General features: G+C 37.5%; 1 protein-coding gene across 1 annotated transcript in view; it reads left to right on the top strand.

Annotated features, from left to right (window-relative positions):
- The first annotated feature begins 4,120 nt into the window (after positions 1 to 4,120).
- Positions 4,121 to 26,319, top strand: part of CAMTA2 (calmodulin binding transcription activator 2) — a 307,159-nt gene continuing 284,960 nt past the window's right edge. The window contains exon 1 of the mRNA XM_053718351.1: positions 4,121 to 4,233. The gene's annotated coding sequence lies outside the window, so the exon portion shown is untranslated. The remainder of the gene's footprint in view (positions 4,234 to 26,319) is intronic.

Raw genomic sequence — 26,319 nt, 5'->3', positions numbered from 1 at the left:
GGTTTGTCTGCAAGTTCCTTGAAAAGACAAATCTCTGCTCTTTCTGTTTTATTCCACAGGAAAATTGCTAAACTTCCTGATATTCGTTGTTTTATACAGGCTTTGGTTCGTATCAAGCCTGTCATTAAATCAATCTCTCCTACTTGGAGTCTTAATTTGGTTTTGAAGGCTTTACAGGCTCCTCCATTTGAGCCTATGCATTCTTTGGACATTAAGCTACTTTCTTGGAAAGTGTTGTTCCTTTTGACCATCTCTTCTGCTAGAATAGTTTCTGAATTATCTGCTCTTTCTTGTAATTCTCCTTTTCTGATTTTTCATCAGGATAAGGCAGTTTGCGGACTTCATTTAAATTTTTACCTAAGGCTGTGAATTCTAACAACATTAATAAAGAAGGGACAACAATTTCTCTGTGTCCTAATCCTAAGAATTCTTTGGAGAGATCTTTACATTCTTTGGGTGTGGTGAGAGCTCTGAAATATTATGTTGAAGCCACTAAATATTTCAGGAAGACGTCTAGTCTATCTGCAAAGTTTAAATGGATGCATCCTTTGCCTGCTTCCTATATTGACCTTTGAGAATCTGTTTCTAAAGTGGACAAAGCTATTTTTAGTTTGGCTAGGTGCACTACTATTCCTTTTGGAGGATAGTTCTTCATTTGAAGGTCCTATGGATAGAAAATTAGAATTGTTCCATAGAATGTTTTTTTCTAAAGGCAAGTTTACTTTTTTTAAGTGCTTGTAATTAGTATTGCATAAATCTGCTAAATGATTTCTTTTGCTATGCTATTATTGACATTATAAAGTTTAATGCTAAGAGTATGTGTTTAGCAGTGCTTTTTAGAAAGGCTTTATGGTGAAAGTCTTGGTCTACTAAATTCAGACTTTTAACTCTTTCTTTTTTAGGAAGGATGTTGTTTGGTTCTGGTTTAGATACTATTATTTTTACTGTGACTTGAGGTATAGGAGCTTTTATTCCTTAGGACAAGTAGTCTAATGGTAAATTTAAAGCTCCCAATTATTTTCGTTCTTTTTGTCTAAATAAGGAACTAAAATCTGCATCATACTCTTAGAAGCAATGTCCTTCTTCCCCTGCATATTTTTCAGGTTGAAATTCGAACAGACCTAGCAACATATTTAGCATGAGGGTGTGGCCTCCAATTCAGATATACTGTAGCGGGCCAGGTTGTGCTTTTTTCAGGAAGCTTGGTTTTAGTCTGTTCTGGTTCATTGGGTTCTGAATAGAGTCTCTCAGAGTTACAAAATAGATTTCAGGAAAAGGACTCAGAGGGAGGTTTTCATTTAATCCTTTTTTCCAGTATGTTTCAGATTTGAAATCCATGGAAGCGACAGTTCCAGTTCCAATTTTGTACAGGGGTTGTGGTTTTATTCAAGCATATTAGCACTGTGGAATCTGTTGTCGCTCTACAAATAACCAATAAAAATAATAATAATCTTCGTTGTTCCAAAAAAATGAATGAATCTTCAGGACAGTTTTAGATTTTTAGGCTCTGATTGTTTCTCAGAGGTACCTACTTTCAAAATAAAAAATATCTGGACTATTCTGCCTCTTGTTTATCAAGGTTAGTTTATGTATATGATAGCTTTGAAGGAGGTTTCCTTCATGTTCCTATTCACTAGGATCATTTTCAGTTTCTAAGATTTGTGTTTCTGGACAAACTCTTTGTTGCTTTTCCATTCAGTCTGGCTACCGATTCCAGGATATTTTCTACGTTCTGGGTTTCCTTATGTCTGTAATAAGAACTCAGGGTTTCTCAGTGTTTCCTTACCTGTACGATATTTGGGTTTAGGCTCCATCTTTTCTTTCAGCAGTATTTCTTTCCAATTGACTTTTGTTGTTTCATCAAAAGCATGGTTGGAATTTTTTGGGTGTTGAAATAGATTTTCTCTCAAAATATTTTTCTGACGGATCAAAAGAGGTTGAAATTGATTTCAGCTTGTTTTATCCTGCAGTCTCTTCCATTTCCTTCAATATGGAAGTTTTAGGCTTAATGTTAGAAGTATTGGATTCTATTCCGATTGCACAATTTTACATGAGGCCTCTTCAACTTGGTATGCTTTGGAAATGATGCAGGGATCATACAGAGGATTTCTCTGAATTTCATTCCCTGACTTGGTGGCCGAATCTTCAATTTGCTATTCAGGGGGCTTCCTTTCTTTGCCCTGTTTGGACTGTGATTATGGCAGTTGCTAGTCTTGTAGGTTGGGGGGGCAGTTTGGGGGTTCCAGAGAGCACAAGAAGTTTAGTTTTCTAAGGAGGCGAGGTTGCCTATTAATATTTTTGAACTTTTTAAACTGTGCAATCTTCAGAATTTGTTTTCAGACAGTCATTGTTATGGTAATAATACATATTAATAATCAGGGGGGAACTTACAGTTCCTTAGCCATGAAAGTATCCTGGTTTCTTTCTTGGGCAGAGGACAATTGTTGACAGATCTCTGCAGTTCATATTCCAGGAGTGTGCAACTGCGAGGCACGTTTTTTCAGTCATTGATCCTTGCATCGGGGGGAGCAAGTTCTTTATATGGATTTTTTTGTATCAGATTGTGGATCTTTGATGGTTTCTTGATTAATCATCTAACTTTCCAAAATCTTTGAGAGGTCCAGGTATTCTCTGGCAGTTTGTGGATGCTTTAGTTGTTCTTTGGTACTTTCAATTGGCATATATTTTTTCTTTTCTGGGTCTACTTCCAAGAGTGATTGCCAGGATCAGTCATGAGGAGTCATCGATCATTTTGATTGCACTGGCTTGGCCTCGCAGGACATGGTTTGCAGATTTAGTTTAGATGTCCAGCTGTCCACTGTGACTTCTTCCTCTGAGCCAGGATCTTCTGTTTCAAATTAGTTTTTTCATCAGGATCTTAAACTCTAAGCCTGATGGCATGGAAATTCAATGGCTAGTTTTTAGGCAGAAACGTTTTTCTGATTCTGTGGCCGAAACCTTGATTCGGGTAATAGAAAGATTTATCATAAGGCCGGGGAGGCCTTTATTTCCCGGTGTGTGGCCCATGTTTTTTTTTCTGGAATTCCTTTAGAATTCCTATGTTTTTGCAGTATTTGTCAGGATGGTTTGGATAAGATTTTATCCGCTAGTTCCTTGAAAGGTCAGATTTCTGCTCTTTTAGTTTGTTCATTGTAGATTGCTATTCTTCCGAATATTCAGTGCTTTGTTTAGACTGTAATTAGGATTAAGCCTGTTATTTAGCCAATTTCTCCTCATTTTTGTTTTAGAAGGTTTTACAGGCTCTTCTTTTTCCACTTTTATTAAGCTTTTGTCTTGGTAGGTTTAGTTCTTTTTTACAATTTCATATGCCAATTGGCATTCATTATCTTATTTTACATTTAGACAGGGCAGTGTTGAGGACTAAGTTTGTTATTGTGAAAAAAAAAAGAGATTGGGTATTGGTTTCCCTGAAGTAATGGATTGTGGACTCTCATCACCTATATGAAAGAAAACATAATTTATGCTTACCTGATTAATTTCTTTCATGTTGATGAGAGTGCACAAGACCCCACCCTGGTATTTTTCTGGTGGTAGTTTTGTCTTTTTTCCCCTTCTCCTTTATTTGTTCTGTTTTTTCCTACCTCTTTTTTGTTTGGCTATAACTCATACTAGTTACCATAGGGTGGGAGGGGTTTTATATGGCACTGGAGTTTGGCAATATTTGCCTCCTCCTAGTGGTCAGGAAGAGTAATTTCCCAGGGGTAATGGATCGTGGACTCTCACCACCATGAAAGAAATTTCAGGTAAGCATAAATTATGTTTTTTTCCCCCTCATTTTTCAAAATCTCTTTATCCTCCCCCATTTAAAAGTGTGACTTGGAGACCCACAGTGTGGTTTTACAGATCTGCCTATAACATTGATTGTCAACTGCTCCCTTCGATGATGACGTTTACATGCAGAGCCTGAACAAAAGTATCATTCTCTAAGCCTTGCTTTCATGTATACATCATGGATACGCACGAATTAATACGGAACGGAACTATTCCGTAACGGAACTATTTCATATTTTTAGCAGCTAGATAGTTGAAATGATAGTTTTTCATTAAACGGGCTTTCCCCTTCCATCTTTAGAACGCACAGTACTTCCTGGTTGGCCCGACGCTGTCACCTACCTCGCTACGTCCCCCCTGTATGGCGAGGTGACGTCAGACGGCGCGGCGGTGTGACAGGGGACCTCGGTAATAAGATGGCGACAGGAGGGTCCGGGGGAGGTGAGTGAGGGGTAACCTGACGGCTGTGCTTTTCTGTTTATATTGTGTTAATTGTGTGCGTTAAATGTACCCGTACACATATACTGAATACGGTGTGCGTCTTTCTAAGGATACAGATAATTGTGCATTTGTGATGGCTCTGTTCTGTTATGGCTGTATAAGTACATATGCGTTGTTATGGTGGAATCATTTGCTGTACAGCTCTAAAGATGTATCTTTTAATACTAATGTATATAAATATATATATAGTAGCAATAGCATCTGTGAGATTATAACGGTGTAAGGTGTTATTGGGTAGAGCTTAATATTGCGTGGGTATAATATATACAGTATATAGTATATTGCAATAGTGTTACCATCTAACATAGATTTGTATTGTAAACTACAATGCCATAAAACAGCAAAAATATTATATATTTTTGAATGTGTACATATATAAATGGTAAAGATGCATTCTTACTGTTTTATAAATGCAAATAAAAAAACTGTGCCGTTTTTAAATGTGAAAATATTAGAATGTATAAAGTAAATATTCATAATTAATTTTATATATTTTTATTATTAACTGATCACTTTAATTTAACAGTAATTCAGTGTTTTAACCGTAATGCCTAAATGAAGAATGAAAACTATTGCATATCCATCCAGAAAATTGTGGATTAGTGTGAAATTCTTAAGTGCATGCAAGTCTGTGTGTACATACATAAATCATGTTTGTTCTAGGTATTTCTGTCCATTTACAAGACTGGAACGAATGGTTTACTGTAATGTTGTGTGCTGTTTTAAGACATTGACCAACATTTTTTATTTATTTGGAATGTTTAGATTTTAAGCAGTGTGGCACCTTGCCCACATAATCTCTTTGTAATAGATACAACAAAATGTTTATAGGTAGACTGGTTCACCTGTAAACAGTTTCCTAACTTTTTAACTCATTCTTCCAAAAAAGGAAACAATGTTATCTTACAAAAGCACTGTAATCTGGCATTAAACTGGAGAATTTCCCTCTGGCATGCAGCCCTCAAGGTTTTTTTTTTTTTTTTTTTTTTTTTTTTTTTTTTAATATAAGAGTGAGGACTGATGTTTTACCACTAATTTTAATTATGGAACTTAAATACATAAATTCAGGTATACACATAATCTTACACACAGAAATCTCTATCCTCTAGCTATAGATATGTATGTTTACTGTGCATTTATCTGCATGTGTATGGGTGTGCTTATCTATAGTTCTATAATACACGTTTCCATATACATCTGCTATTTGTTTATATGCATTTCTGTTCATATGTTTTTATTTTTTTCTTAGTCTGTCTGTGTTCATTTTTTCCCTTCCCCCTCCTCTCACTTACAGAGCAGACCACAAATTATTTACAACCCCTCTCCTTATCTTTATTACTAGATCTCTGAGTATCATTGTGTTTTTATCCACTCCATTGTTGGTTACTTACACTTTTTTTACTTCCATGGTTTAGATTCCTATTAATTCTGTTTTGAGAGAGTGCAATCCATTTATAGTTTTTTTTTTTTTTTCATATTGAATGTTAGTCCAGTGTGAAAAAAATAAATCTTCACTCCACAACAGATTACAAGCTTCTACTGACTGTGCTGAATAAAGTTATACCCTGTTTTTACCACCCTGCCTGAATTATGTTATGCATTTTTCCTGCTTTAGTATTTTTTTTATTTTTTTTTGTATGTGTAATGCTGAGGGCTGGCAGAAAAAAGGTGCGTGTCTTTACAATTTTATTAAAGGGATACTAAACCCAATTTTCTTTCTTTCATGATTCAGATAGAGCAGTAATTTTTAGCAACTTTCTATCAATTTGTCTTTGTTCTCTTGCTATCTTTATTTAAAATGTAGGAATTTAAAACTTAGGAGCCAGCCCATTTTAGGTTCAGCACCCTGGATAGCAATTGCTTATTGGTGGCTACGTTTAGCAAACCAATAAACAAGCATAACCCAGGTTCTCAACCAAAAATGGGCCAGCTCTTAAGCTTTACATTTCTGCTTTTTAAATAAAGATAGCAAGAGGATGAATAAACATTGTAATAGGAGTAAATTAGAAAGTTGCGTAAAATTGCTGCTCTATCTCAATCATTAAAGAAAAAAATAATGGGTTTGGTGTCCCTTTAAATCCGAGGTGTGTGTATATAAAACATTGAGGCTGGTAGTGGCAGGGACATGATTGCTAATGTTGACACTAGAAAGTATGTCTTACATGCACAGTATTTTAATTGTATGTAAATCTCTGTGATGCTTTGTAATGATTGATGCCAGATGTTGACAGGCTAGGAAGTGGAATTTAATTATTAAGGGGAATATCACATACCCACACACTGACCAAATGATTTACTTGCCAAAGTGATTTAAGCCCATGGTTATATATATATATATATATATATATATTATATATACACACACACTTTACAAGGCACTGCTGACTGTATCCACTACTCTCCAGTCTTCTTTACCATATAGACCAATATCTGTGACTACAGTTTCCAAAGACCTCTGCCGCCAAATTTCTACTGAGCATGCCTTGATCCCCCACCCCCCGACGATTCTGCTACACTTGAACTATATCAAAATAAGTGAAATTTAAAGGGACAGGAAAGAGCACACTATTTTAAACAATTTTGCAATACACATCTATTATCAATTTTGCTTAGTTCTCTTATTATTTTCTTAAATAGTAATCCTAGGTGAGTGCAGGCGCTTGCATGTGTCTTTAGCCATCTGACAGCAGGGTTTCCGACATTGTTTGTTTGTAGCATTGTTATACATAGATACAGACGGTGCTGTCATAGACTGTGTGCACTATTCTAAGCTCCTATCGGCCTACTTAGCTTTACTCTTTAACTAAAGATACCAGGAGAACAAAGCAACTTTGATAACAGAAGTAACTTGGAAAGTTGTTTTTCTTCACCAAAAAAGCAACTTCTAGATAATAAAATATGCATTCTAAATTTCAAAAAGATTGATAGTCTGTAGGTTTTTTTACATGCAACTCAGTTCCAAATGCTGGAAAAATAGGGATAAGTTTTTAAATAGTCCTGCAAACCTAAACTAAATATCTATCTATCATATGCAATAAACTTGACTTCAGAGTACACTATATTTAGCAATGCTGCCTTTTTTATGATTTTGTACTGCTAGAATGTATTAAGTTTACTATATGCAGATGTGAATAGCAGTATACAGACACAATATAGCTGTCTTTGTACAAGGGGCAGTGCTCAGTCATGCGGTTTGATGGTGTTACTGGGAACTAGGTGTTCTGGGAAGAGTCAGGCTATGGGGCAATCTATTGGAAATTATAGCAAATAGCTCAAACTAAGTTTCTCTTCACAAAAATGTAGCCAATCATCTGCATTGTGCTTCGCCATGCTGCGAATACGAGCATCCCAGGTGAGAGGGATAATCTTGGGTACCCAAAAGACATTTGAAGACTTAGGCTAAGGTAGTCTGCCACCAACAGTGCTTGCGGACTGATGTGCTTGCAGCATTAAATTACAAACTGTAAGCAGAATGAAACAGTGGGACATTGAAAAGATTGTACACTGTAGTTTTCAGTTGTGTTAGTGACCTAGAGTAGGGTTCTTCAAACCACTGGGTCACAACACCATGTTTACTGGGTCACGACTTTTGTGTGTGCTGTAGGTGTGTGTGTTGTATGAGAGTTTGTGTGGTGCGTGTGCATTGTATGTGGTGTGTGTAAGCTGTATGAGAGTGTGTTGTATGAGAGTTTGTGTGGTGTGTGTGTTATATGAGAGTTTGTGTGTGTGTTGGATGAGAGAGTTTGTGTGTGTGTTGGATGAGAGTGTTTCTGGTGTGTGTGTGTTGGATGAGTGTGTGTTGTGTATATGTGTGGTGTGTGTGTGTGTGTGTTATATGACTGTGTGTGTTGTATATGAGAGTTTCTATGGAAAGCAAAATAGAGGGCGCCACATAGTGCAGATCATACGCAACTTCAAAACAGATAGCGATAAGAGCTAAAGAATCCTACTCACAAGATGTAAAGCACTGATGTGCAATACCAGTAGTCCGGAACCACCCGTCGTCCGGTAGACCAAATGATGATATCGCCAAAAGGTATCCTTGTCTCACCAGGGAGAGTCCAAAGGATCTTAGCCAGATTTCATAAACCTTCTAGGCCAGTGAATAGATAAAAGTGATTCTTTAGCTCTTATCGCTATCTGTTTTGAAGTTGCTTATGATCTGCACTATGTGGCGCCCTCTATTTTGCTTTCCATAGATTCTCTTAACCTGTGTCGTGGCACGACACCCCGGAGGTGTGGCCTACTGCTCTGGATGTGCATTATTTGAAACCACCTGGAATTGCATGAGCAGGACTGTTGCACCATTGTATATCACCTACTGGACTATTTAGTCTGTATACCTTTTTATCCTTGCATATTGTTGTTTTATTGAAATACCTAGATATATTAGCATATTGTTGTATCATTGAAATTTTCTAGCACTACATTTATTTGCCCCTAGACGCCTCATACAAGTACCCTGGTGACACCCATTGTCACTAGTGTACTAGTTGTCATTTGATTACTATATGAAAGTTTGACTACAATCAGTAATAAAGTATGCTAACATTTTAGTTACTATTTTGTATAGTACTTCAGAAATGTTCAGACCAAGTATAAAAGTAGGGTTGTAAAGGTATGTGGTATCATGGCACTGGCTCTTGGGAATTAAAGTTTGAAGAACCCTGACCTAGAGAGTCGTGGATTTGTCAAGCAGTGTGTGTATGTAAATATAGATACATGTTTTGACAAATCCCAAGGGACATTAAACACTTTGAGATGGTAATATAAAATTGTATATACAAAAAACCTTTGTAATAGACTTTTATTATTTATTTTGTCTCTTTTTTTCTGCAATTCCATTCTGAAATTGTGAGCTTTTCAATTCCTGTTAGAATTGATAGTGCAGAACACTTTTTTTTCCTTACAGCCATTGGCTGCACACTCTAGTGACCAATTTATAACTGTCCCTAATTGGCCACAGCAGATAATATAACCTAAGTTACAATATGGCAGCTCACATTGTTTTATAGACACTAAAACTTTACACTTATTTTGTCAATATTTAAGCAGCTACTTCAACTTTAAAAAATAAATCTACATGTTATTCTCAGACTTATATTTCATTTGAACACATCATTCTGTCTACCATTTATTTAGTATTTAATGTCCCTATAGAACATAATGTACACATATAACATTATGATTACCATGTGCTAGTTCTATAGAGCAGTAATTAATTAATTGGCTGTTAGTAATATACACACAGATATCACCCAGTACCAATAAGTACCACAGCACATGCACAGTTGCCAGACCCAGAAATTGTAGGTGCTCTTATTAATGTGCTATTGCTTTCTCCCATTTTGTCATGTTGCCTCTGCCATGACAGAAGGCCATATTACAGTCATGCATGGCTGGCCCCCATTGTTATGGTATTCTGCACCCATTAATGTGAGGGGATGCCACGTGATGACTGACGGTAAGCTGAGTGGTTGACAGTACGCTGCAAGTTGCACTGTGGGGTCCTTTTGAAGTCACACAATATTATGTTTTCTGTGCCTCTCCTTTACTACTGCAGGCACTTTAGTGGGGTGAGAGCATGTACTTGTGGGGCGATAGAGTGCAAAGCTCCAAGCACACGCAGCCATACCCAACCCTACAGACCCCTAACTCGTAGTTATCTTTAAATGAAGTATACAAAGTATATATGCAGTATAAATATTTCTTGTGCATTGACATTGTTCAATGAAGAATATATATATATTTTTATTAAAAGAGGCAGACAGCGCTCAGAAGGCTCACAGTAAAGATGGAGACAGGGTTGTTTTCCGGCGATATCTGTCCGCCTGCTCAGAGCACACGGACAGGTTATGGAGCAGCGGTCTTTGTGACCGCTGCTTCATAACTGCCGTTTCTGGCGAGCCTGCAGGCTCGCCAGAAACAGGGGGCATCAAGCTCCAATCGGAGCTTGATACATATGCCCCTATGTATCTAGCTCTACACATGTAGGTAGCATTTCGTAAAGTCAGTGGTGTGGCCTGACTAACTTACATATTTGCAAACGTAATAATTTAAAACACAACAAACAGTATTAATATGTGTACATAAATTACATAAGCACTCTGGTAAATAAAACATTAACAATATACTGTATGTATCTGAGCTTAAATTGATATGTATATTTTATTATCTCTAGTATCCTTTTATTTTTACTCATAGTGTTAAAATATCATTTAAAGCTCAGATACATAAATTACTAGCGGTTAACAGGCTATAAATACAAGGTTAAGGGGTGGTGGACCCTACCTCTGAGGAAGCATCAGGCTATGCCCCCTACACTACCTACACATGTATCTATAACGTTAGATACATAGCATCAAGCGGTTAATTTTTACACATTTAATTTTTTGGTTTTACGGATATGTATTTGTACTTTTGACTTGTGTTTTAATGTTTACGCATGTTATAGTGTGTTTTGCGCTTGTATCAATAAATATTTTGCATCTGATCCCACTCCCTTACATTTATACTATCGACCCACACCTTGGCATTTTGTAACAAATTACTAAGAACTTTAGTGAGACGGCCCACTGTACAGTAACATTGAACTAGTTGTTCAGACATACTTTGCGGACATCTGTTACTCAATGGTCCTTCTGTGTAAACAGTCAGGGTGGGAAGACATTCTTTAGTGATGTGATTGGCGATGTCCTTTATTTATATCTCATATCTGTGTGTGTGTGTGTGTATATATATATCTATATATATATATATATATATATATATATATATATATATATATATATATATATATATATATATATATATAGATATATATAGATATATATATAGATATATATATAGATATATATATAGATATATATATAGATATATATATAGATATATATAGATAGATATATATATATATATATATAGATATATATATATATATATATATATATATATAGATATATATATATATAGATAGATATATATATATATATATATAGATAGATATATATATATAGATATATATATAGATATATATATATATAGATATATATATAGATATATATATATATAGATATATATATATAGATATATATATATATAGATATATATATATATATAGATATATATATATAGATATATATATAGATAGATAGATATACATGCTTAACAAACTTAGGGAGCCTAGAATTTTACCCCTGGCCCTTAACTTTTTGGGTTAATCCTTCTCTCTCATTCTCTCACACTCTAAGGTGTAATAAGAGGCTTAAAGGGACACTGAACCCCAAATAAATCTTCTGGGATTCAGATAGAGCCTGACATTTTAAGCAAATTTCTAATTTACTCCTATTATCAAATTTTCTTCATTTTTTTGGTATCTTTATTTGAAATGCAAGGATGTACGTTTAGATGCCGGCCTATTTTTGGTGAACAACCTGAGTTGTCCTTGCTGATTGGTGGATAAATTCATCCACCAATAAAAAAAAATGCTGTCCAGAGTACTGAATAAAAAAAAAGCTTAGATGTGTTCTTTTTCAAATAAAGATAGCAAGAGAACAAAGAAAAATTGATAATAGGAGTAAATTAGAAAGTTGCTTAAAATTGCATGCTCTATCTGAATCAACAAAGAAAAAAATTTGGGTTCAGTGTCCCTTTAAATGAATAGTTTCCCAAGTAACTCTGTGAGCCAGAGTATATTAAACAATTAGACCATTTAGAGTTGGTTTTAAGTGTTTTCTGGTATTGAACGACCAGTGATTGTGGTGAGACTTACTTAGGTTCCAGCCACTGAAGTTAGATGACGAGGGTCAGGGACTGTATTTATAAGGCATAGTTGGATATAATCATTCTGTTAGAGCATTCTCACACTTCTGTGCCACTTTGGTAATATTGTCTACTAATATATGGCCATTGTTGTTTAAACAGACTCGTTTATGCAAGGACCTTTTGTATTGCTCTGACTGGCTACTTGATAATAGCTGGATTACCAAACAACCATAACCATCCTGATATGGGAATTAACTAAAGATTAGTAGTTTCTATGAACCATTCATAATTTGAAAGTACTTATTCCATACTATTTAGACATTGTTGTGAGTCAAACTTTTATTTGCAGCATTGGGTATACACATGTATATGCATTTACAAGTAAATTTTAGAATATAAAAACAAAAAATCAGTAGTGCAGGTGATCTTATATAAAGTCACGTTTCAAAAGTTTTATTTATATTTTATAAACAGCAGGTTCAGGCACCTCCCGGCCGCCTACATAAGAAATAAAAAATGTTAAGCCCTTGTTGTGCAGTTGGTACATCTAGTAGCAAACACACCAGCAACCCTAAGGGTTTGTATAGCAACATGCTTTTGCATTGCTTCTAGTATTTTATATCACTAGCTTTGATATAGTAGCAAAAATGCTTATAATAAAGCCTATCAGTGTTTTAAGTGAGAGCTTTTTACAGTGCATGTGCACAGATATACTCCATGTAGCAGCACTTTAAACCGTGTCTGCTTAGAGAGTTGATGGTGTCTTGTATTGTGAGCCACTGCTGACACTTGAATATTTAGATATGCTTCACAAACACATACACAGTAAAAGCGTTTACTGAAAAAGTGATTGCTTTTATTAGATTCAATTTTGCTAATAAAAGTATATTGTAAAATGCTTCTATTCAAAACTAAAATGCACCAATGTATCTCAGTTTTGGTTGTATGTCCCTTTAAAGGGACAGATTACTCAAAAAATGTCTCCCCTTTAATTTGTTCCCAATGATCTACTTTACCTGCTGGAGTGTATTAAATTGTTTACAAGTATTTCCATTACCCTTATATTGGCAGTTAACCCTTTAAGGACACAGCTTTCAGTTTGCTCAATTATTTTATGACAGAAAAATACTGTCATATGTCCTTAAGAGGTTAAAATAGTTTATTTAGCCTTTGGTATCCCCACCCATCCTGAAAGTTTTTGGCCTTAAGGGCAAGCTGTGTTAATGCAGCCAGTAGAAGAAATTACACTCCCAGTGGGTTATAGAAGAGATAAGGTAATAACATTTTAATTTTCCATTGTTCTCTCCAAGTATTGGTGATTCATTTAAGGACAGATATAAGATAAAGAAGCAGGTATATGTACACAATGTGATACAGTAATGAAATCTGATTATACCTACAAGCTCAACCCATTTTATTAGGATGTGGCTTCAAAACACACAATCAGCTAATTCATATACACAAATAAGCCTTAAAAAAGCAAATCTTAAACATTTTATACTCTGCATCTGGTAAAAAAAGTTATTGGAAACGCATTAAGGGAAAACAATTTTATAGTATACTGTCCCCTTAACTGCTACCAATAACTAGTTATCATTGTACTATTACATGTTATACATTAATTAGACCTTAAGAACACCTGGACTTTGTATGGGGCTCAAACTTGTATTACACAGATTATATCTACTATTGAATGTAGCCACATAAAAGCTTTGCATTGCTTTGTTGCTGGGTGGATCTGTATCATAGATCAGCCAAGTGCGGCTTGTATACATACCACTGGGGAAGGAAGCATTAAAGTGACATTACACTCAAGTTTTCTATCATCTTTGTGAAATGGTAGCATTTGAATGTGTTGATTTTTGTTTTTTCCAGGATGTACAGTATCTCACTAAAAGTGAGTACACCCCTCACATTTTTGTAAATATTTTATTATATCTTTTCATGTGAAAACACTGAAGAAATGACACTTTGCTACAATGTAAAATAGGGAGTGTACAGCCTGTATAACAATTTAAATTTGCTGTCCCATCAAAATAACTCAACACACAGCCATTAATGTCTAAACCGTTGGCAACAAAAGTGAGTATACCCCCTAAGTGGAAATGTCCAAATTGGGCCCAAAGTGTCAATATTTTGTGTGGCCACCATTATTTTCCAGCACTGCCTTAACCCTCTTGGGCATGGAGTTCACCAGAACTTCACAGGTTGCCACTGGAGTCCAGGTTGCCACTGGAGTCCTCTTCCATTTCTCCATGATGACATCACGGAGCTGGTGGATGTTAGAGACCTTGCGGTCCCCCACCTTCCATTTGAGGATGTCCCACAGATACTCAATAGGGTTTAGGTCTGGAGACATGCTTGGCCAGTCCATCACCTTTATCCTCAGCTTCTTTAGCAAGGCAGTGGTCGTCTTGGAGGTGTGTTTGGGGTCGTTATCATGTTGAAATACTGCCCTGTGGCCCAGTCTCCAAAGGGAGGGGATCATGCTCTGCTTCATTATGTCACAGTACATGTTGGCATTCATTGAACTGTAGCTCCCCAGTGCCGGCAGCACTCATACTGGCCCAGACCATGCCACTCCCACCAACATGCTAGACTGTAGGCTAGACACACTTGTCTTTGTACTCCTCACCTGGTTGCCGCCACACATGCTTGACACCATCTGAACCAAATAAGTTTATCTTGGTCTCATCGGACCACAGGACATGGTTCCAGTAGTCCATGTCCTTAGTCTGCTTGTCTTCAGCAAACTGTTTGCGGGCTTTCTTGTGCATCATCCTTCTGGGACAACAGCCATGCAGACCAATTTGATGCAGTGTGCTGCGTATGGTCTGAGCACTGACAAGCTGAACCCCCACCCCTTCAACCTCTGCAACAATGCTGGCAGCACTTATACGTCTATTTCCCAAAGACAACCTCTGGATATGACTCTGAGCATGTGCACTCAACTTCTTTGGTCGACCATGGCGAGGCCTGTTCTGAGTGGAACCTGTCCTGTGAAACCGCTGTATGGTCTTGCCCACCGTGCTGCAGCTCAGTTTCAGGGTCATGACAATCTTCTTATAGCCTAGGCCATCTTTATGTAGAGCAACAATTCTTTTTTTCATATCCTCAGAGAGTTCTTTGCCATGAGGTGCCATGTTGAACTTCCAGTGACCAGTATGAGAGAGTGTGAGAGCGATAAAACCAAATTTAACACACCTGCTCCCCATTTACACCTGAGACCTTGTAACACTAACGAGTCACATGACACCGGGGAGGGAAAATGGCTAAATGGGCCCAATTTGGACATTTCCACCTAGGGGTGTACTCACTTTTGTTGCCAGCCGTTTAGACATTAATGGCTGTTTGTTGTTATTTTGAGGGGACAGCAAATTTATACTGTTATACAGGCTGTACACTCACTACTTTACATTGTAGCAAAGTGTAATTTCTTCAGTGTTGTCACATGAAAAAATATTTTAAAATATTTACAAAAATGTGAAGGGTGTACTCACTTTTGTAAGATACTGTATTTATCAGTCAGAAAGCATCAGCAGGAAGTACACAACTGATATGACTATATTCATTTCAGTGTAAAATAAAACAGCTTTTACTTAAAGGGACACTGAACCCAATTTTTTTCTTTTGATATTCAGATAGAGCACAAAATCTTAAGCAACGTTCTAATTTACTCCTATTATCAAATTTTCTTTATTCTCTTGGTATCTTTATTTGAAATGCAAGAATGTAAGTTTAGATGCCGGCCCATTTTTGGTGAACAACCTGGGTTGTCCTTGCTGATCAAAAAGTGCTGTCCAGAGTGCTGAACCAAGTAAAAAAGCTTAGATGCCTTCTTTTTCAAATAAGATAGCAAAAGAACGAAGAAAAATTGATAATAGGAGTAAATTAGAAAGTTGCTTAAAATTGAATGCTCTATCTAAATCGGGAAGGAAAAAATGTGGGTTCAGTGTCCCTTTAACATTTCGGCATTAGAAAAATGCTGCTCTTTTATTAGAATTAAAGTAAATGCTTGAGTGCAATGTGCTTTTTATTACCCCATGCTTGCCCATAGTGCAGATTTTACTATCCCTGCAGGTGGTCAGGTTTGCAAGTAGTAAACCTGTCTGCCTGCAGTCGCCACTTGCGATTTTGCATCACACAGTGAAATTTAACATGATTGCACTAGCAGTTTCTTGTGCATTGCTGCCCGTTGCTCTGGCGCATCCAATTGTGCTAAAGCATGAAATGTTAATCGCCCTGAGCGAGGAAGTGTCAAGTTGATTGAACTCGCTTCCTCTGAGTGGCGGAGAGGAAAAATAAGGGCTTTCTGCTTCTAAAATATCTGGAAGCAGGTTCATTAATGCAAACCGGCTCCACATAGCTGAAAAAGCTGCAAATGCAGCTTAATAAATCTAGCCCATAGTATTGTCTATGGAAATAATGCCATTTCGCATAACTCCCAGTATTTCTCCCATGCCATTCAGGACTGAGAAGCCTTAGCTGATTGGTATTGTAATCTTATGGATGTTCTGTGGTTAGAGCCATGACTGGAGTAGGTAAAGTTACTGGTGTCCCATGGGCTTGGGTCATCCCATTGGTGGGCTCATGTGGTCCTTAATTTCCAGGGCAGTTATAGGAAAAGGAAAGCTGCAGGAGGTTCAGAGCTGTCAAACTGCGACAGTATTCCAATATGTGGGGCGGCTGGAAGTTCTGTTATTGTGACATATCTGTGAGGATTTGCAGAGGGCTGGAACTGATCATGTGCTGCTCTAGGGAAAAATGGCCTCCTATAGTATAATGGCTGCAGCAAGCAGTGTGTACATTGACAAATATTTAACACTTATTTGTAAGATCTTATATAAAGTCGTATGTAATCTAGCGTCTCCTTGTTATATGTTCACTGCCCTCATTTTGTCAGCACAATTATTGTATACACACGTGCAGCATATGGCACTCTGTCATTCCAATCTCAGTAGACATACACACATAGCATCCATCAAAGGCTTCATTGCCATTGTACAGACAGTGCCCTCATTGCACAGCACTCTCTGTATTTAACACACATAGCCTATGTGGCTTTTCTCTAACTGTTATCCCGCTTTTGTCTATTTCTCCATATCTACTCCGGAAAACACGACACAGCTGCAGATCTAGGCCCAACTAGCGATGCAAGGGTGAGAGAGTGGTTGATTGTAGAGGATAGAACATCAACCTAAGCAACAGGGATTGGTAACACAGGAAGGCTCTGCACCTTTTTTCTACAGCGCACCACCTTCCTCTGCTCCTCAAGCGCAGCATGTAGAGGCATGCAGTTCCCATTCTCTTCTTAGGGGAGAAAATGTAGGTTGACTGCTGCAGATTCCCCCAAATCACCAGGGTTGCATCATGACAGTATAGATAAAGCTGAAAGCTCAATAACGGAGGTTTCCTTTTTTTTTCTAACCCTATTGTAACCAGGTAGGTAGGAGAGATAAGTGGTTCAAATGCATTTACACGCATATCACAAAGCAAGCACAGGAATAGGGGAATGTTCTTCATTCTTACATTTCAGTATTGAGAGAATGTGGAGACCGGATGTTGTGACAGTTTTATGGCTCTATGAGAACCTGGCACAAAGTATTTATAAAACCCTGGCATCATATATATCTGTAATTAAGCAATGCATTATACAAAAAAAGGCAAAACAAATAATGTTTTATAAGCATATAGAACCATCATTCTTAAAATATGCTATTTTTTTATCATAGAGTCTTAAAAAGCCACTTCAATTGTTGCTTTGTTAGAGCTAGAAGTAAGCAAATTCCAGCAGTGGTCTAAGCAATCACTGAGTAGAACTTTACAGGATAATATAAACTACATCACACTTAAAGGGACACTGAACCCAATTTTTTTCTTTCGTGATTCAGATATAACATGACATTTTAAGCAACTTTCTAATTTACTCCTATTATCAAATTTTCTTCATTCTCTTGGTATCTTTATTTGAAATGCAAGATTAGATGCCAGCCCATTTTTGGTGATCAACCTGGGTTGTTCTTGCTGATTGGTGGATACATTCATCCACCAATAAAAAAAAGTGCTGTCCAGAGTCTGAACCAAAAAAAAGCTTAGATGCCTTCTTTTTCAAATAAAGATAGCAAGAGAACGAAGAAAATTTGATAATAGGAGTAAATTAGAAAGTTGCTTAAATTTGTATTCTCTATCTGAATCACGAAAGAAAACATTTGGGTTCAGTGTCCCTTTAAAGGGACATTAAAATATTTTTGTTGCATCTAAAAACTGGCATTCTAAAATGTATTAACATAAAAAAAACATTATGTTCCTGTGTTTTTATACATCAGGGGATGTTCCAGGAGGGGTTGATCAAATGAACTGTGATATTAAAAAACTAGAGGACTGGGCAAATAAATGGGATCTAAAATTTAATATTGCCAAGAACAAAATTATGCATATAGGATCCAAATACCCAAAGGCCAATTATAGTCTCAATGGTACATTACTGACTGTAACTAAAGAATAAAGGGACTTGGGAATTATTATTTCAGATGATTTAAAATTTGGTACACAATGCAGCAGTGCAGCCAGCAAGGCCAGTCAAATACTTGGTTGCATTGGTAGAGGTATTAGTAGCAGAAATAGCAAGGTTCTTATGCCACTTTACAGATCATTAGTTAGACCAAATCTGGAATACTGTGTACAGTCTTAGAGACCATATCTTCAGAAAGATATAAATAAACTAGAAGCTGTCCAAAGGAGGGCTACTAAAATGGTACATGGTCTAAAATATATAAAACGTACAAAGACTCTATGATCTAAATATGTATAGTTTAGAGTAGGGCTGTAACTAACGATTATTTTCATAATCGATTAGTTGGTCGATTTATTTTTTCGATAAATCGGTTTAAAAAAAAACACCCATAAAAAAACACACAACAATTATACCATTTGGGACAGAGAATGGAATGGACATGATTCTGTGTATGTCTCTGTCTGGTATGCACAATAACACAACATCACTTCACCAAACTTCTAGACAGGTAGGTATTGGCACTACACAAGTTGAAAGTCACAAACACAGATTCATACACACTCACAGTCACATTAACACTTCACAGAAAACCTCATACAGTCCCAAATAACCACAATCGCAAACAAATTCATACACTCACATATTCAAAGTTTAAATCACACACATAGCAAAAAATAGATTATAATAAATATATTATATACATACATACTGTATATACAAACATACATTTTATATATATATATATATATATATATATATATATATATATATATATATATATATATATATATATAATTGTGTGTGTATATAAAATGTATTAAAATAATATGAAGTCCCTGGGGTCCAGTGGGGTGTTTTGTTTTTTAATAAAGAAAAAAAAACCTTTAATTTTAATTTATTAGCCCTTTGCAGTGCCAGTACTGGGGGAGCATTTGGTCCTCACCTCTGTCTGGTACACTACAGACCATATTAATAGCGCCTTCTGGCTGGCTCTCAATAATGTGAGTCAGTGCATGCTGGAACCAGGAGGAGCGATTATTATGGTCTGTAGTGTACCAGACAGAGGTGCAGAGTCAGACCAAATGCTCCTAGCATACTAGACTACCAGGGAGGAAATACTTTTTTTTTATTAATATATCTGCAAGCCAATATATATTTTTAAACAAAAAGTAAACTTCCAGAACGCCCTAAGACGGCTTCCTAAGCGCTGGAATCTGGATAAATCAACGGCGACTGTACCTGATACCCCGCCCACACAGTCCTTCCCAACACACGGCTGCACGGCCTGTTTGATCTCCCTTAGCAGGCATCATGTAATTTTAGAAAGATGCTGGACACTTTCTTAGCACGCAAGTTTGCAAACTTTTTCCTACATTTAGGCCTAAGTTTTTATCACAGCGTGTGCCTTTCCCTCTCACACAGAGTACTCCTAAGTCTCGCTGCCATCTCTAAATCTGCTACCAGCTATAAGCTTCCTGAGCCCTGGATCAGTAAACTTCCAGCGGGCTGTGCTACCTAAAACGGCTTCCTAAGCGTGCTGGATCCCTGATGCCCCCACCTACACAGCCCTTCCCAAAACACAGCCGCACTCTTACAGGACAGGTGTAAGAAGAATGGAGGGCACAACCATTTTGACACGCTGCAGCAGATTAAAGTGTTAGTGAATACAATCTATGTGCATAAGTTAGTTAACCTGGTATTGAGGCCGGGGGGGGAAAGACTACATACCTTACAGCAAGCACAACTGTCCCACGTCTTCCCGCACTGCTTCCTCTTTCTCACTCGGCACACGTGTGCTGCAAGCAGCCCAACTAATCGATAATGAAAATCGTTGACGATTTTTGTTATCGATTATTATCGACTTAGTCGATTAGTTGTTTCAGCCCTAGTTTAGAGGATAGAAGGGAAAGAGGTAACATGATAGAAACCTTTAAATATATGAAGGGACTTATTAAAATAGAAGCTGAAAGCATTTTTCACAAAAAATAAATGCCAAAACAATGGGTCACAATCTAAAGTTAGAATATGTTTTACAATGCATACAATATTTTACTATGCGTAGAAAGAGCTTTTCTACATGTCTGATAGAAATGCTTGGATAACAAGACAATGCAAAAGCACTTAGTCTGAGCTTCAAATGAGTAGTAGATTTTTTTATAACAAATTTCAAAGTTATGTATATTTCTACTCCCCTTGTACCATGTGATAGCAATCAGCCAATCACAAATGCATATACGTATAGTCTGTGAATTTTTGCACATGCTCAATAGGATCTGGTGACTCAAAAATTGTAAATATAAAAGACTGTGCACTTTTTTTTAATGGAAGCAAATTGGAAAGTTGTTTAAAATTACATGCTGTATCTGAATCATGAAAATTTAATTTAACCTGAGTGTCCCTTTAAAGGGATATTAAACACTAAATAAATGCCAGATAGAATGACGTATTCAAAGAAAAGATTAGTCTGAGAATAACATGTAGATGTATTTCTTAACGTTTCATTAGCTGTTTAAATATTGACAAAATAAGTGTAAAGTTGTTTTATTGTCTATAATACAATGGGAGCTGCCATGTTGTAACTTAGATTACCTTCTTTGCTGTGACCAATTAGGGACAGTTATAAATAGGTCAATAGAGTGTGCACCCAATGGCTTTGTGGAATATAACAGTGTTCTGCACTTCCATTTCTAACAGGAACTAAAAAGCTTACAATTTCAGAATGGAATTACAGGAAAGGGGGACAAAATAAATAATGAAAGTATATTGCAGACATTTTTTATATATATACGATTTATCATTTTATATTACCACCTCAAAGTGTTTAATGTCCCTTCAAGTAGACCATGACACCCCAGAAACCTAAAACCATTTTCTGTTTTTTTTTCTTTTTGGCACAGATACATTTATTTATTTTTAAATAGCATCAAACTGTTGTATATGGTCCAAGAGATAAATTAAATGGTACACAATGAAATTAAGGCCTAGATTCTAATGGCAGTCGTATGAAATTTCCAGCTTTAAACTGGTTATGAAGAAGGTAGCTTCATTAGTGGTAGATACAGAAAGAGAAGCAATCTGTGTGGCTTGTTCCATGGACCAGTTACCACTTGGAAGTAGCTTATTTTAGCGGAATTGTGCTTTCACAGAGGAGAATTTTCCTTAAGTATATCATTCTGATCTTGCCTAACAAGGTCAGTCCAGCCCTGAAATGGAAACCCCAGGCGATTGTTTTGTTCACCTGAGCATGCGCGAAACGCGTCAGATCTAGCACCCCTTGCACACCTGTGTTAGTGCTACTCACCTTGTGTATCCAATCACTTGGCATTAATTTCCTGGGTCCTCGTTTTTCTTTGTGTATCCTAATTAGAGTGATATGGTTGCACCTCACTGATGAGGCCCACAGAAGGCTGAAAGGGTCATGTTCAGAGGAGGATTTCCTGGTATTTTGAGACTTGACTGACATTACTAGGTGGGATCAGACTGATATACTTCAGGAAAGTCCTCCTTTGTGAAAAGCACAATTGGGCTAAAAGAGGCTTCTTCTAGGTAGTAACTCTCAATACAACAAGCTACTGAGCTGTTGTTCATCCCGGTAGAGTGCTTTACTTTCTATATTCATTAGTGGTAGGCCTAGCTGGTAGACAAATAATTGGGGGCAATCATCACATTATAAAGTGTGTGCTTCTCTAGCAAATAAAGGCTTATTAACAAGGCAAAATTATGGCACTTAGGGTACAACTCCTGGTTACTATGTAGACTGAAACAACAGGGACCTAGAAAAATTAGGTCAGGCACTTATGGGGCAGAACTTAGGATCCCCATGCAGGCTGAAATGTGGGGAAATGTAAGAGTGCTTATCTGGGCTTAATGTAGGCTGATATACAAGACTCGGAAAGAATGCCATGCGGAACAGAGAAATAAAAGAGGACAGTTCCAAGACCCAAGGCAAATCAACACATGTTGAGTCATAAATGAAAGAGGACATCCAGTACCCAATGCAAATTAACATAAGAAGACCTAGAAATAAATTAGGCAGTGTTGTGCTTAAAGCAACAGTAGAGTCAAAATTAAGCTTTCATAATTTAAGATAGAGCATGTCATTTTAAACAACTTTCCTTTTATGATCTAGTTTGCTTTGTTCTTTTGGTATCCTTTAGAAGCAGCAATGCTCTACTGGGTGCTAGCTGTTGATTGGTAACTTTTCATACACACCTTGTCATTGGCTGCTCACCCAATGAGTTCAGCTAACTCCCGGAAGTGCATTGCTGCAAAAGATAACAAGGGAATGATCAAATTTGATAATAGAATTAAATTGGCAAGTTGTTTTAAACTGTATGCTCCACCTGAATCATAAAATAAATAAAATGTGTTTCATGTCCCTTTAACTCTGAGCTCCTACAAACAACACACGTTCACCAAGGTACATGGGGGGGGGGGGGGGCGGGGACACAGCACAAGTAAGCCCCCAACTTTGATTCTCCATGCAAAACTGAAGCTGCAGCAATTTCTGGGTTGCAAGCTGCTGGGTGGGGAGAGTTGCAGCTTTCAACCCATCACTTTCAGTGGAGTTGAGCTTGACCATTTCCAGGCCTATTTTTAATTCACAAATGAGTTGATGGAAAATACAAATTCTAGGTTGATTGTACTTTCTTTGTATCCCATCTTCACCACATGCATACACCACACACCTGAAACTTGATCAAACTGTAGGAATGTGATTCTTGGACAAGCAGTTAAAGCTTGCTGAAGCATTGTGTTTCTACATGATAAACTATTGATCTTACTTGAGCTGCTATCTTTGATGTTAGCTGATTAATAGCAAGATGTACACAATTACCTCTGACACTGATGATCTTCCGTTAAGACTGCTGAAGCTTTGTTCAATAATGCACTAGTGCATTTTTAATGAGACATTATCCTTTTCTCTTGTAAGATGTATCGAGTCCACGGATTCATCCATACTTATGGGATATTCTCCTTCCCTACAGGAAGTGGCAGAGAGAGCACCCACAGCAGAGCTGTCCATATAGCTCCTCCCCCCAGTCATTCTCTCTGCCTGCTTAACTGCTAGGAAGGGCAAAGGGAGTGTGGTGACAAACATGTTAGTTTTTATTTTCTCAAGGAAAAGTTTGTTATTTTAAATGGTACCGGTGTGTACTATTTACTCTCTGGCAGAAAAGGGATGAAGATTTCTGCAAGGAGGATGATGATCTTAGCATTTTGTAACTAAGATCCACTGCTGTTCTCACAAGGGCTGAAGAGTACAGGAAAACTTCAGTTGGGGGAACAGTTTGCAGGCTAAACTGCATTAAGGTATGTTCAGTTTATTTTTTTTTCTAGACAGACTGTGTTATTTCTAGAAAAGGCTGGCAAAATCCCCATGAGGGAAAGGTAAGCTGTATTCAGTAAAAGAGGAATCCAAGCTTGCATAAAGGGCTCATAGTTACTGTTGACACTAATAGGAAAAAACGTTTTGCTTTAATTACAAATAAGACGTTTTTTGAGGGACTTTAAGGGGTCTTTGTGGCTTGTTTAAGGGTTATTAACCCACATGGCTAGTTTAAGAAACACTCTGTGGTGTTTCTTTCAGGCCCCATAACATCGAGTGAGGTGGGAGGGGCCTATTTTCAGTTGCACACTTTATTTACCTCAGAAGCATCCAGCTACTTCTCCAGAGATTCCTGCTGTATTTGAGGGCTGTAAAGAGGTTTTTTTCCACACAAATCGTTCCTAAAGGGCAGGTAGGCACCACAGCAGAGCTGTGGCAAGGTGCTGAACGTTATTTTACCGATTTTGAATTTTTTTCAATCCGGTTTTTACATTAAGGGGTTAATTGTTTATTTGCATAGTGGTGCAAAGTTACTAAGGCTTTATGATGCTACTGTAAAAATTTCATTTTGTTTACTGCTTTTTTACACTGTTTTGCAGAGTTTGTGCAGCTTTTTTTCTCTTAAAGGCACAGTACCGCTTTTGTTTAAAGATGATTCTCAGTTAGAAGGAAATAAGGGTTTAGCATCTTGCTCTCCCCAAGTGTCACAACCAGTAATGCCCGCACAAGTGACGCCAAGTACCTCTAATGCGTCAAATTCATTTACTTTACAAGACATGGCCATAGTTATGAATAAAACCCTCACAGAGGTTTTCTCTAAACTGCCTGGTTTACAAGGAAAGCGTGACAGCTCTGGGCTTAGAACAAATGCTGAGCTGTCTGACGCTTTAGTAGCCGTATCCGATATACCCTCACAATGTTCTGAAGTAGGGGTAAGGGATTTGTTATCTGAGGGAGAGATTTCTGATTCAGGAAAGACGCTCCCTCAGACAGATTCTGATATGACGGCCTTTAAATTTAAGCTTGAACACCTCCGCTTATTGCTCAAGGAGGTATTAGCTACTCTAGACGACCCTATAGTGGTCCCAGAGAAATTGTGTAAAATGGACAGATACTTAGAGGTTCCTGTTTACACTGATGTCTTTCCAGTCCCTAAGAGGATTGTGACTATTGTTACTAAGGAGTGGGATAGACCAGGTATTCCGTTCTCTCCCCCTCCTGTTTTTAAGAAAATGTTTCCCATATCTGACACCATACAGGACTCGTGGCAGACTGTTCCTAAGGTGGAGGGAGCTATTTCTACTCTTGCTAAGCGTACAACTATACCTATCGAAGACAGTTGTGCTTTCAAAGATCCTATGGATCAAAAATTAGAGGGTCTCCTAAAGAACATTTTTGTTCATCAAGGTTTTCTTCTCCAACCTATTGCATGCATTGTTCCTGTAACTACGGCAGCTGCTTTCTGGTTTGAGGCTCTAGAAGAGGCTCTCCAGGTTTAGACTCCATTAGGGATAGAATTAAGGCCCTTAATTTGGCTAATTCTTTCTTTACAGATGCCGCTTTCCAAATGGCTAAATTAGCGGCAAAGAATTCAGGTTTTGCCATTTTAGCACGCAAGGCGTTATGGCTTAAGTCCTGGTCTGCTGATGTGTCATCAAAATCAAAATCGTTGAACATCCCTTTCAAAGGAAAGACCCTATTCGGGCCTACACTGAAAGAAATGATCTTGGATCTCAAAATTCTAAACAAATTCCTCAGAGTACCATCTTTCAAGATGGAGACTATTCGGACTATTCTTCCTCTGATCCAGGAGGGTCAATATATGACTACCGTGGATTTAAAGGATGCATATCTACACATCTCTATTCACAGAGATCATCATCAATTCCTCAGATTCGCCATTCTGGACAGGCATTACAAGTTTGTGGCCCTTCCTTTCTGGTTGACCACGGCTCCCAGAATTTTCACAAAGGTGCTAGGGTCCCTTTGGGCAGTTCTAAGACCACGGGGTATAGCAGTGGCGCCTTATCTAGACAACATCTTAATTCAGGGGTCGACTTTCCAGCTAGCCAAGTCTCACACGGACATCGTGTTGGCTTTTCTGAGATCTCACAAATGGAAGGTGAACATAAAAAAAGACTTCTCTCGTCCCTCTCACAAGAGTTTCCTTCCTAGGGACTGATAGACTCGGTAGAAATGAAAATATTTCTGACGGAGGTCAGAAAATCAAAACTTTTAATCACTTGCCAAGCTCTTCATTCCATTCCTCGGCCATCAGTGGCTCAGTGTATGGAGGTAATCGGACTCATGGTAGCGGCAATGGACATAGTTCCTTATGCCCGCCTACACCTCAGACCACTGCAACTATGCATGCTCAAACAGTGGAATGGGGATCATGCAGATTTATCTCCTCAACTGCATC

This window comes from Bombina bombina, chromosome 6 (genome assembly GCF_027579735.1).
Source record: "Bombina bombina isolate aBomBom1 chromosome 6, aBomBom1.pri, whole genome shotgun sequence".
Taxonomy (NCBI): domain Eukaryota; kingdom Metazoa; phylum Chordata; class Amphibia; order Anura; family Bombinatoridae; genus Bombina; species Bombina bombina.
The sequence above is the reverse complement of the archived record's forward strand: the minus strand, read 5'-3'. Positions and strand labels throughout refer to the sequence as shown.